A 13,581-nucleotide genomic window follows, 5' to 3' on the forward strand; every position below is an offset into this window, starting at 1 on the left:
TTTATAAATGGGGCAACTAAAGTTAAAAGGAGAGAAGTGACTTGTCCAAGGTCACAGAGTAAATTAGTACATAAAGAATTATAATCAATCAATCCACAAGTGTGGATAGAATTAGTCATGGGTAGTTCAACTCACTCTCTCAGTGCCTAATGAGTGTTTGATGCTACCTAATGCTAACAGATTTAGAGCTAGAAGGATTTTACTGATCAGTAAACTCAACCCTTTAGTTTTACAAATAACAAATTGAGACCTAAAAAGGTTATGACTTATTTGAGGGGGATTTAAACCCAGATCTTAAAGACTTCCCATCTTCCACTTTATCCAGTCCTTCAAGAGTGTCACTTTTTCTTCCCTCTTGAGTCTTCATGAGCCCTCAGTTCCAGCTCCCCTAGCTTTTCAGGCCAGATATATGTAGAGAAGGAAAAGGGGAGATGATTAAGAATATGAACTTTAACTCTTCCTATCTGAAGGTGGTCAATTCATTCTACTTCCAAGAAACTTTCTCAGATTTTCAAGTATGTATTTTATAAAATGTCAGAGCCAAAAATAAACTTTAAAATTGCCTAGTCTGGCCCTCTCCAGGTACAGATGAAAATGTTGAGGTTTTTTTTTTTAATCTATCAAAATTCACACCACTAGCAAGTAAGATTTGCAAGATAATCTAAGTTAAGACTTGTGTCCTTCTTGGACTGCTCAGTTCAAATTAACAGGGAAGAAAAAAACTCATTCTATGATGAAGATAACTTAGAAGTTTCCAGTTAAGATCTCTTGTGAGAAGGGGCAACTAGGTAGCGCAGTGGATAAAGCACTGGCCCTGGAGTCAGGAGGACCTGAGTTCAAATCCAACCTCAGACACTTAATAATTACCTAGCTGTGTGGCCTTGGGCAAGCCACTTAACCCCCCCCCCCCCCAAAAAAAAAAGATCTCTTGTGAGCAAAGAGGGAAATAATGCCCTCTTGAAGTAAACCTTCACTGGAGGTAAACAAATTCTGCTCCATGTGATCATGATGAGGTGCTGAGTAGGGCTCTCTTGGAGTAACAATTGAGTTCATTCACCTTGTTGAGGAAAGACTTTACTCCCAGAAAAAAGTTGACTCATCACAGGAACTGATCCTTCCCCTCCTGCTCTGACAACACCCACGTTTCTTGGAGTTTGAGGCTCAAGGCTACCATATTAGTGAGATACAGGTTTAATAGATAGAGGAGAATCAACTAGGGAGTCACTGCATGAGTAAGTCAGAGTTCTTGATGAGACTGATTGAAATAGGAAGAAAAATGATAGGAAAAGTAAGCATTCTCTATGATGTAATATTACATGTGATAATAGTAGCTTAATGCACTAGAAAGACAACTATAAATAGAACAAAAGAATTGAGTTTGAATGTTGTTCATAATACTTTCTGATATTGAAGAACTGAGTTGACCTCTCTGGACCTGTCTCCTTGCCAGTTAAATGGGTTGAAAATTCTTATCCTACCTAATAAGATTGTTGAAAGGCAAACATTTTGAATTTTTAAAAAATTTCAATATTTTATTGATATAGTTTTTTAATACCACCTTTATTTCCAGATATATGTTTCACCAGTCTCCTTACCAATGAATCATCTTGTGTAAACAAAAAATTTAAAAGAAGGAAGGAAAAAGTTCAACAAACTCAACCAACATAACAACTTTGTCTAACTATTTAGGCAATGGATGATACCTACCCTTAGTTCTCCATCTTTGGGACAAAGAGAAAATACATTTTCTCATCTCTTTTTCAAGAACAACCTTGATCATTATCATTATACAGTTTGTGACATTTGTGTTTTTTGTTGAAATTGAATCAATGTTTTTTTTTTGGCCCTGCTTATTTTACTTACTTCATTTAAGGTTTCCCATTTTCTCTAAAAATGCTTTGTATTCATTCTTACTTATAGCAAAGTAATATTTCATTTAAATTTATGTACCACATATTGTTCAGATCATCCCCCTATCAATGGGTTTCTTTGTTTTCAGTTCATTTTGTAGACCACAAATTAAAACATAAATGTGATTTATTTGTAATACAAATAATAAAGACTGATAGATTAGAAAATCAAATAAGCAACTAACATCTACTAAATGCTACTAAGCACTATGTTCTAGGCATTGTGCTAAGTTCTGAGGGTACAAAGACAAATATGAAACAGTGCCTGCCCTCATGGAACTAACATCCTAAAAGAAGGGAGGGGAACCTTTTTTCTGCCAAGGGCCATTTGGATATTTTTAACATCATTTATGGGCCATACAAAATTATCAACTTAAAAATTAGTCTGTTGCATTGGGTTAAACATTCAATTAATTCATCCCTAAAAAGTTCCTAGATTTATTGAATTTCTAATCCCAACCACAGTTGTTGTAGCAGCACCAGTCCAAATGATTTTGTGAACTTCATATGACTTATGGGCCAGACTGTTCCCCATCCCTGTCTTAAAGGATGAGCCAACATGTTTGTTACAAAAAATCCACAGAATGTCCATGAATACAAGGTAATTTTGAGAGGTACACTAGCAACAAGAAGAACCAGGAAAAGTTTCATATAGAAGGTGGTACTTGAACTAAGTCATGAAGGAGGACAGGGATGCCAAGAAGTAGAGAGGAGGGATTGCCTCCCAGGGATGGAGGACAGCCAGTACAAAAACAGAGGCAGACGATGAAGAATCATATATTCAGAGATGTGATAGGTAAGTATGACTACACTAAAGAATGGGAGGAGGTGAGTAAAACATAAGACTGGAAAGGTAGAGAGGAGTCACATGTTGAAAAGATTTAAATGTCAAATAGGTGTTTCTTTAGATTTGAACCTTGAGTCAAATAAAAGTCATTGGAGTCTATTGAGGAGGGGTGTGACATGCCCAGAGTTGTACTTAAAATCACTTTAGGACTTATAGGAGTGAGGAAAAGACTTTAGACAGAGAGAATAAATTGGAGATTCTTGCAATAACCCTGCTAAAGGTGACCAGGGTCTAAACTAAGGTGATGGCTGGTGAGCAAAGAGATACAAGATATACTATAGAAATGGAAAATAAATGATGATTTTTTTAATTGTGTAAATTTAGTGAATCTGGATTTCAGCAAGTTTTTTGACTAAGACTCACAATAATCTCATAGATAAGTTGGAATCTGATATGGATGGTAACAATAGTTAGCTACATTGAATACCAGAGAATGTTAATTAGTGGGTCAGTTAATGGAAAAAAGATTCTAGTATTTAATCCTCTACTGCTCAACATTTTGATTAACCATTGGAAGGACAGAAATGATATTTGTATCTCATTTGCAGATGATATAAATTTAGGAGTCGGAAAGCCAATACACCAGAAAAATAGAAGCTGAATTCAAGAAAACTTCAATAGACTGGAACAATAGCCCCAATATGAAGAAGATAAAATTTAGCAAGTATAATAATAATAGCAAGTATAATTGTAGTTGTTTTTTTAAATCACCTAATAGTTACAGAACAGGAGAATATAATGAACCACACATAACAGTAATTCATGTGGGAATTGATCAGGGCTTTTTAGCAAATTTTAAGATCAATGAATCAACACTAGGATGAAACAACTAAAAACATTATTTTTGTCTAAGCTATATTAACTGAAGCATGAAATTCAAAAGGGATATGAAATTGCTCCAGAAAGAATTAGACTGATTCTATATACCTCATTTAAGATAAAACACTGATAATCCTGTGCATTTATGTAAATATGAAGTTTCTCTCAATAAAAGAATGGTTGAAAGAACTAGAGGTATTGAGCCTAAAGACTTAATCAAGGTAATGGAGACTGTCATTTGGAAGAGAGATTAATTAGACTTGTTCTTTGTTACAGGGTTGAAGAGAGATGATAAAAATAGGACCAGAAAAGGATGTTAGAAAAAAGTAAGTTTTTGGTTCATGAGAGAAAAGAACTAATGAACAAAAAAGAGCTATCCAAAATATTAAATTATACACCCCAATGAAATAGTAAGTTTCCTAATCAGAGAAATAAATGATTAATGATCGTCTGTCAGGAGCATTGTAAAATGAATTCCTTTGTTAGCTAGGAGGTCCCCCCTCACTCACCCATCCCCTTTCCACTCCTAGGTCTTCAGGTTCTTTCTGTTGTTGCAATTACATTTGAGTTTCAGTCTGTTTCCCTCCCTTCTCCCAACCTTGCACCAGAGAAGGTCAATATTATAGACACACACACACACACACACACACACACACACACACACAGACACAGGAATGAAGAACAGCCAGTACATACAGGCTCTAGGGATCTCAACACTGAAGGTCTGTGAACCAACCCCTCCCCTAACACAAGACCCTTAGGGAAAGCTAACATCCCAAAATGAAGAAAGACCAGCAGGGTCTATTGAATGTTACCTTGGAGACAAAGATACTAATTCAGAAAAGGAAGACAGAAGGGACACTGTATGTGAAGCCTCAAAGGAGAATAGAAATTGGTCTCCAACTCAGAAAGATTTCTTAGAAAAAGCAGAAAAAAATTTAAAAATGACAACAGAAAACAAATCCTTTAAAAATACAATTGGACAAATGAAAAAAGAAGATAATTCCCTTAAAAACACAATTGGGCAAATGAAAAAAATATAACAACTCCTTCAAAAATAGAACTGACCAATTGGAAGGAGATGCAAAAGCTAAATGAGGGGAAATGACTTTGTGAGACACCAAGAATTTGTTAAACAAAATTTGAAAAAATAAAAAAATAGAAGAAAAGGTAAAATACTTCAATGGTAAAATAACTAACATGGAAAATAGATCTAGGAGAGATGATTTCAGAAGCATAGGATTATTTGGGAATCTTCAACAACAATGAAAAAAAAGCCTGGACTCCATATTTCAGAATATAGTTAAGGAGAACTGCCATAATATCCTGGAAACAGAGGGCAAAATAATTATTGAAAGAATATATCAATCCCCTCCTAAAAGGGATCCCAAAATGAAAACATCAAAGAATGGTGTTTTTGTGGTGGTTATTATGGCCAAACTTTAGAATTATCAGATGAAGAAGAAAATCCTGCAAGAAACAATTCAAATACAAATACCAAGGTCCCACAGTCATGCCTACAGAGGACCTGGCTGTATCAACATTAAGGGATCGAAGGGTCTGGAATATGATATTCCAGAGAGCAAGGGAACTTGAATCCACTATCCAACAAAACTAAATCTTCTCTTTCAAGGGAAAAGATGGGCAACTAAGGAAATAGGTGACTTTCACTCTTTACTGATGAAAAGACTAGAGCTAAACAGAAAATCTGATGTTCAAACAAGAGACTCAAGAGATACATGAGAAGGTAAACAGGGGAAAAGAAAAAAACTTATCCAATAAGATTAAACTGGTTATATCCCCATCTGAGAAAATTCTCATAACTCTTGAGAATTGTAACTCTGTTAGAAGGAATGTACTACGCTGAAGGTATGGACACTTATGGTATGTCCATGACTTTAATAGAATGATTTTAAAATATAGATAGATAGATAGATAGACAGACAGACAGGTGTGTGTGTGTGTGTGTGTGTGTGTGTGTGTGTGTACACACACACATATATTACAACATATGAAGAGGTACAATGGACCCCATTGCAATAGAGGGAGAAAAGGGAGGAGGTGAATTTTATGTGACTAAAAAAAAGGGATTAACACACACACTCAATTGAGTCTAGAAATTTATCTTACCTTTCAAGTATTAGAGGGAAAAGGAGGAGAGGAGGGAAGGAGAGATTGATAGAAGGAAGGGAAGGAAGAAGGAAAAAAGGGAAAGGGGAAAGAAAAGGGAGAAGGGGGAATAGAAGGGAATAAGCACATTAAGGGAGGTGGTATTTAGAATCAAAATATGGGGAGGAGGAATAAGGTGAAAGGAGGGGGGGGAAATACAGATGGAGGAGAGATAGCATGGAAAACAATAAAGAGTTAGTAATTATAACTTTGAATATGAGTGGGATGAACTCTCCCATAACAGAGAAGCAGATAATAGAGAGGATTAAAAACCAGAATACCACAATATGCTGCTTACAAGAAACACATCTGAAGCAGAGAAATACATTCAGAGTAAAGGTAAAAGGCTGGAGTAGAATATAATATGCTTCAGCTGAAAAGAAAAAAGCAGGGGTAGCAATCCTTATCTCAGACAAAGCAGTTGTTAGAGATCTGTTATAGATCTCATAAAAAGGGATAAGAAAACTACATCATGCTAAAAGGTACCATAGACAATTAAATAATTTCAATACTAAATATGTATGCACCAAGTGGAATAGCATCCAAATTCTAGAGGAGAAGCTAAATGAGTTACAGGAAGACAGCAAAATTCTACTAACAGGAGACCTAAACCTCCCTCTCTCAGAATGAGATCAATCTAACTATAAAATAAACAAGAAAAAAATTAAGGAGATGAATAGAATGTTAGGAAACTAAGATATAATAGACCTCTGGAGATAATTGAAAGGGGGGAAGAAAGGAATGTACTTTTTCTCTGTGGTACTTGGCACCTACACAAAAATGGACCACGTATCAGGGCATTAAAAAACTCATAAACAAAGAAAGGCAGAAATATTGAATGAATCCTTTTCAGACCAAGATGCAATAAAAATCATGTGCAATAAAGGGCCATGAAGAGATGGACCTAAAAATTATTGGAAACTAAATACGAATTTGAAAGGGTGAGTGGATCAAAAAATAAATCATAGAAAGAATTAATGATTTCATTGAAGACAATGACAAAAGCAAGACTATGTGTCAAAATTTCTGGGACATGGCCAAAGCAGTTATTAGGGGATATATTATAACTCTAAATGCTTTTATGAATAAAATAGAGAAAAAGGAGATCAATGAACTGAGCATGCAACTAAAAAAGATTAAAAAAAATTAAAAATCCCCAATTAAATACCAAATTAGGAATTCTGAAAATTAAAGGTGAAATTAATAAAATCAAAAGCAAGAAGACTATTGAGCTAGTATATAAAAATCAAGATATGGTTTTATGGAAAAAACAACAAAAAATAATTTGTTTAAAAAAAGAAGAGAACCAAATAGCTAATACCTAGAATGAAAAAAGTTAATTCACCACCAATGAGGAGGAAATTAAAATAACAATTTGGAACTATTTTGTCAATTATATATATTGCCAAATTTGCCAATAAATTTGATAATCTAAGTGAAATGAATGAACATTTATAAAAATATAAATTGCTTAGGTTAAAAGAGGAAATTAAATATTTAAATAATCCTATCTCAGACAAAGAAATTCAACAAGTCTTCAATAAACTCCCTAAAAAGAATCTCCAGGGCTAGATGAATTCACAAGTGAATTCTATCAAACATTCAAGAAACAATTGGTTCCAATTTTATATAAACTATTTGAAAAAATAGGTGAGGAAGGAACTCTGCCAAATTTCTTCTATGACACCAATATGGTGCTGATACCTAAACCAGGAAGAGTCAAAACAGAGAAAGAAAATTATAGACCAATTTCTGTAATGAATATGGATGCAAAATTTTTAAATAAAATATTAGCAAAGTGATTACAGCAAGTTATCATTTGGATAATATACTATTGAAGGATTTATACCAGGAATGTAGGGTTAGGAAAACTCTCAGTATAATTGTAATTGACCATATTAATAACAAACCTCACAGAAATCATATGATTATCTCAATAAATGCTGAAAAAGCTTTTGACCATAAAAAGCACCATTCCTACTGAAAATACTAGAGATTATAGGAATAAATCAATTGTTTCTTAAAATGATAAGCAGTATCTATCTGAAACCATCAACAAAAATTATATATAATGGGGAGAAACTAAAAGCATTCCCAACAATATCAGGAATGAAAGAAGGATGCTTGCTATCACCACTATATAATCAATATTAATTTAGAAATGTTAGCTTTAGCAATAAGAGAAGAAAAAATATTGAAGGAATTAGAATCAGTAATGAAGAAACAAAACTCTTATTCTTTGTAAATGATATGATGGTATAAGAGAACCCTAGAAAATTATCTTAAAAAACTACTGGAATAATTAAAGTTGCAGGATATTAAAAAACCCACATAAACCCTCAGTATTTCTTTATATTACTAATAAGATAGTTACTAACATCCTCAAGAAATAGAAAAAGAAATCCCATTTAAAATAACTTTAGACAACATAAAATACTTGGGAGTCTACTTGCCAAGACAGACTCAGAAACTCAATGAAAACAACTATAAAACACTTTTTCACGTAAATAAAATCAGATCTAAATAACTGAGCAAATATCAAATGCTCATGGTAGGTCAGGCTAATATAATAAAAATGACAATTCTACCTAAATTAAATTACTTATTTACTGCCATACTAATCAAACTTCCAAAAAATTATTTTAATGAGCTAGAAAAAGATAGGAACTAAATTCATATGAAGAACAAAAGGTCAAGAATATCATGGAAATTAATGGAAAAGAAATACAAAGGAAGGCATCTAGCCATACCAGATCTAAAGTTAGATATTATAACATATCAGTCATCAAACTGTTTGGTATTAGCTAAGAAATAGAGTGGTGGATCAGTGGAATAGATTAGGTGCAAAAGAGACAGCAGTAAATGACTATAGTTATTTACTGTTTTAAAAACCCAAAGATTCCAGATTATGGGATAAGACTCACTCTTTGATTAAAAGTTGATAAAAAAAAAGCTGGAAAATAGTATGGCAGAAACTAGGAACAGACCAACACCTTACACCCTAAACCAAGATAAGATCAAAATGGGTGCAGGATTTAGACATAAAAGATAGTATTTTATAAGGCAAGGCATAGATCTATGGAAAGGGAAGCCATTTATGACTGAAGAAGAGATGAAAAAACATAAAAAAAAAACTGAGGGGACGGCTAGGTGGCGCAGTGGATACAGCACTGGCCTGGAGTCAGGAGTACCTGGGTTCAAATTCCATCTCAGACATTTAATAATTACCTAGCTGTGTGGCCTTGGGCAAGCCACTTAACCCTGTTTGATTTGCAAAAAAAAAACCTAAAAAAAAAAGAAACTGAATAATTTTGATCACATTACATTAAAAGGGGTTTGTACAAATGAAACCACTGCAACCAAGATTAAAAGGAATGTAGTAAATTGGGAATCAATTTTTGCAACTAGTGTTTCTGACGAAGGATTCATTTCTGTATCTGTATCCTGTGTCTATGTCTGTATCCTGAAGAGATCATGAAAAAGAGTAAAAATCCCACATGTACAAAAATATCATAGCAGCTCTTGTGGCAAAGATTTGGAAATTGAGGGGATGTCCATCAATTGGGGAACGACTGAACAAACTGTGGTATATGACTGTGATGGAACACTTGTTCTATATGAAATCATGAGGGACAGGATTTCAGAAAAGTCAGGAAAGACTTGAATAGACTGATGCTGAATGAAATGAGCAGAATGAGAAGAACATTATACACACTAACCATCAACCTTGATGGACTTTTTCATAACAGCATTACAATAATCAAAGACAATTTTAAATACCATCCATATCCAGAGAAGGAACTGAAGACCAAAGCTTATTAACTTCAGTTTTTAAAAGTTGTCTTATGTATTATATAATTTTGTTATTTCTAATGTTTTCTTTCTTCCTTTTGGGTCTGATTCTTTTCTCACAACACATTCAATTTCAATCTATGTTTAGCATTGTTACAAATGTAAATCCTAAATCAGATTTCTTTCTGTTGGGGGAAGGGGGAGGGAAGGGATGGAAGGAAAAAAATTATAAAACCGAAAGCCCTACCAAAAAAAGATTAGCAGGGGTGGCTAGGTGGTGTAGTGGATAAAGCACCAGCCTTGAAGTCAGGAGTACCTGGGTTCAAATCCTGTCTCAGACATTTAATAATTACCTAGCTGTGTGGACTTGGGCAAGCCACTTAACCCCATTTGCCTTACAAAAACCTAAAAAAAAAAAAAGATTAGTAAAAACTACCATTATATATAGTTTGAAAAATAGATTATTTATATAAATTTTTAAGAAAGAAGTTATGAGACCCCAAGTATTGCACATTGAACATCTATTTTGATTTTTTTAATGTATTGATTAGTTATGCTATTTTCCCCTCTTTTCTTTCTTTATTTTTTCCTTCATAGACATAACCTCAGGGAGGGGGAAAGAAAAAGATCCTGGAGAAAACCATTATGATGTAAAAAGTAAAATACATCAGTAAAAAACTTACTTAAAAATGGGAAAATAAAGAAATAAGTGAATGAAGTATAGGCAAAGAGATTTTCCATTTTAACAGCCATAAAGACCTCCAGTAGAAAGGGCAAATGTATTTTTCTTTTTTTGCTTGTTTTTTAGGTTTTTTGCAAGGCAAATGGGGTTAAGTGGCTTGCTCAAGGCCACACAGCTAGGTAATTATTAAGTGTCTGAGTTCGGATTTGAAGGTACTCCTGACTCCAGGGCTGGAGCTCTAGCCACTGTACCACCTAGCCACCCCCCCCAAATGTATTTTTTTTAGGTTTTTGCAAGGCAATGGGGTTAAGTGGCTTGCCCAAGGCCACACAGGTAGGTAATTATTAAGTGTCTGAGGCAGGCCCCAAATGCATTTTTGAAAACAGTTCAAGAGACGTGCAATGGACAGTTGAAAATACAGACCTGGAAGGAGAGTTAAATTTTATTTAAGTTTCTGATAATGAGACAATGAATAAAATCACCTTTGTAGCCTACTAGAAGGTCTGAGAATACTGTACCCACTCCTTCTCTACCCAAGTACTCAGATGAATTAATTCCTGGGGAATCCTGCCTCTAGTGAGAAGAAGATCCCTCTTCTCACACTCCATCCCATCCTAGTGCTCCTAGTGATAATTTAAGCTACTGGCTCAGGTCTTACATGTCCTCAGAAAGGTGAAATACAAAGGTATTAGATATAAATATAAACCAGGTAAGGAAAAGGTAATTTATTCATATGTACCCTCAAAATACTAAATATTAAAGCCTTTCAAATGCAGATTAATGAAGCAGAATTCAGTAACTAAATTTTAACTAGTGATGCAATCTACTGTAGGAAACTTCATCAAATCAAGAATAATTTGGGGCAATTTCTGATTACCTTTTTACCTTTCATTTTTACCTTTACATTTTACCTTTCATTTCAACTATGTGCTACCATCCTAACCTCTTCTAAATTTCATACTTAGCTACTTCCATAGTCAAACACTTCTTCAACCACCAGAATTAACTGTTCCTTTCATTGCTATAACTATATGTATAGGACCCCTGGACCTTTTGAACTCAGTTACCTCTAAGCCTGGACACAGCTACTTATACAGCTATCTCAAACTACTACTGTACTGGAGATCATGAAAGAATAAACAAAAGAGGTGGTTCCAGGAAGGACCTACCTTTTAACCAATTAATAAATAAATATTTATTAAGATCATATTATGGGTTAGGCATTGTGCTAAGTTCTGGAGATACAAAAAAAAATTTGGGAAAAGACAGTATCTGCCCTCAAGGAATTTGTGATTTAATGAGGGAAAATGTGCAAACAAAAATATAAAAAGCAAATTAAATTCAGGAAAAATGGGAAATAATTAACAGCAGGAAGGCACTAGAATTAAGAGGGGCTGAGAAAGGTTTTATGTAAAATATGGGAAAATGAGGGGGCAGAATTATAGAATATGGTCATGTCACATGAAAGCCTTGTGGGAAAATAGGGCTTGCCCACTCAGACCCACAGGACTCTTGGGATGCAAATAAAAATAGTCTTGTAGAATATTTAGTCAGAAAGGAAAAGAGAGGCGAGAGAATGGACCACTCCTTTTTTATATCCACTGAGTCATCAATTTCTCTGAATCCAAATAAAATAATGGAATTCAAAGGTATTTTTGTAGTGCAAATCTTTCAGTTATAAGTCACATATGCCTAGGAGCATGAACCCTAACTCTTTCACATGGTCACCAGAACCAGAAATAGTAACTGAGCATGCTCCATTGAGGAGGCAAGGAAATCTGCTATACTACTCATTTGTTGTTGGAAAGCTAACAATACAATACAAAAAGAAAACCAAAAATGTCACATCTGGAGCACTAGAAATATTTTAAGATAAATTTTTGGTCATTAGATATGTCCCCCTGAAAATTCCTATATGGTTTGTCTATCTGTGAAGTCATACTCAGCTTCATATTGGTCATATGTCTTACAGGTCTGGGATCTGATTGAATTACTTCTCCAAGTGAGTCAGTCCATCAAGATAAAACATTAAACAGTCTCTACCTTCAAGGTACTTATATTCTACTGGGGAGAATATATATACATAAATAAGTATAAGCAAAATTCATTTGAGATAAATGAATAACAGCTCCCTACCCCAACCACCCCCCTCACTCCAGAAGAATACTACTAGCTCTGAAAGGGTGGAATGAAGATTGTACATCAAAATAATAGGACTACTAACAGAGATTTGTTCTACCACTCTTGCTGTCCACGGTCAAACTTGGGCATTTTGATAAGAAAAATGAACTTTACAATCAAACTTGGGCATTTTGGTAAGAAAAATGAACTTGCTTTCTGTTCTCCTACAAACCTCATCCTCAAAGATCACTTGCAACCCTACCAATACACAGACAGAGAGATACACATGCGTGCGCGTACACACACACACACACACACACACACACACACACACAATGGAGAACTTCAGAACCTCATTCCAGACCTTCTACTGACATATTTCTACAGTTTCCTCATGATCAACTTTGAAACATACTTGTACACCATGTCAGATGGTCAACTTGAAATGGTGATATGATCACAGCAGGACTAGTGGACATCCAGCATCTCCCAGAGAAATTGTCTGCAAGTGGCTTGGATAAATTGGCACTGAAATACAAATGAGCAGATCTGGATCTTGATCTCTATTTAAAAATATGTAAAATTTCTACACATTTCTAAATATTAGGGGGGGGTGGAAGAAAGGGAAACCCTTCCCTCATGTTTTGAAAAAGAATACATAGGGAAACTGGAAATAGTTATTAAATTTGTTTCATTTATAGATCATTTATTTTAGGAACATAAAAATGTATTCCATTTCACATGCTTTGCACACAAAATTACCATGTTTGTTTTTTCAATTAAAAAAGTAGACTGTCTTTTAGTAACTTTTTGGATGTCAAAAGCAAAGTGAAACCAAGTTCTAACTCATGCTCAATTTCAAAATCTCTAACTTATTTCTGTACTTTGTCCTTTAGAAACAAGGTATTCCTCCTACTTATTCAACTCACTGCAAGAATAAATGATGCTTTTCTATAAAAGCAGCATAGTAGGAGCGAAGGAGAATATTTATTAACTTTTCTGTACCAATATGTTATTTTATCTTCACAACAACACTTCACAACATTTTTGTAGTTGAGGAAATTGAGGCAAATAGATATTAAGTGACTTACCCAGTTAGGAAGTATCTGAGGGGGAAAAAAGGGAAGTATTTGAGGCTAGATTTGAGTCTTCCTGACTCCAGGCCAGGTCATCTAGTCTACCACCTAGTGCTGCCTCAAGTCATCAGAAAGACTACTAGCTCTAGAATCAGAAGATCTGGT

The sequence above is a fragment of the Macrotis lagotis genome, chromosome 1 (assembly GCF_037893015.1).
Source record: "Macrotis lagotis isolate mMagLag1 chromosome 1, bilby.v1.9.chrom.fasta, whole genome shotgun sequence".
Classification (NCBI taxonomy): Eukaryota; Metazoa; Chordata; class Mammalia; order Peramelemorphia; family Peramelidae; genus Macrotis; species Macrotis lagotis.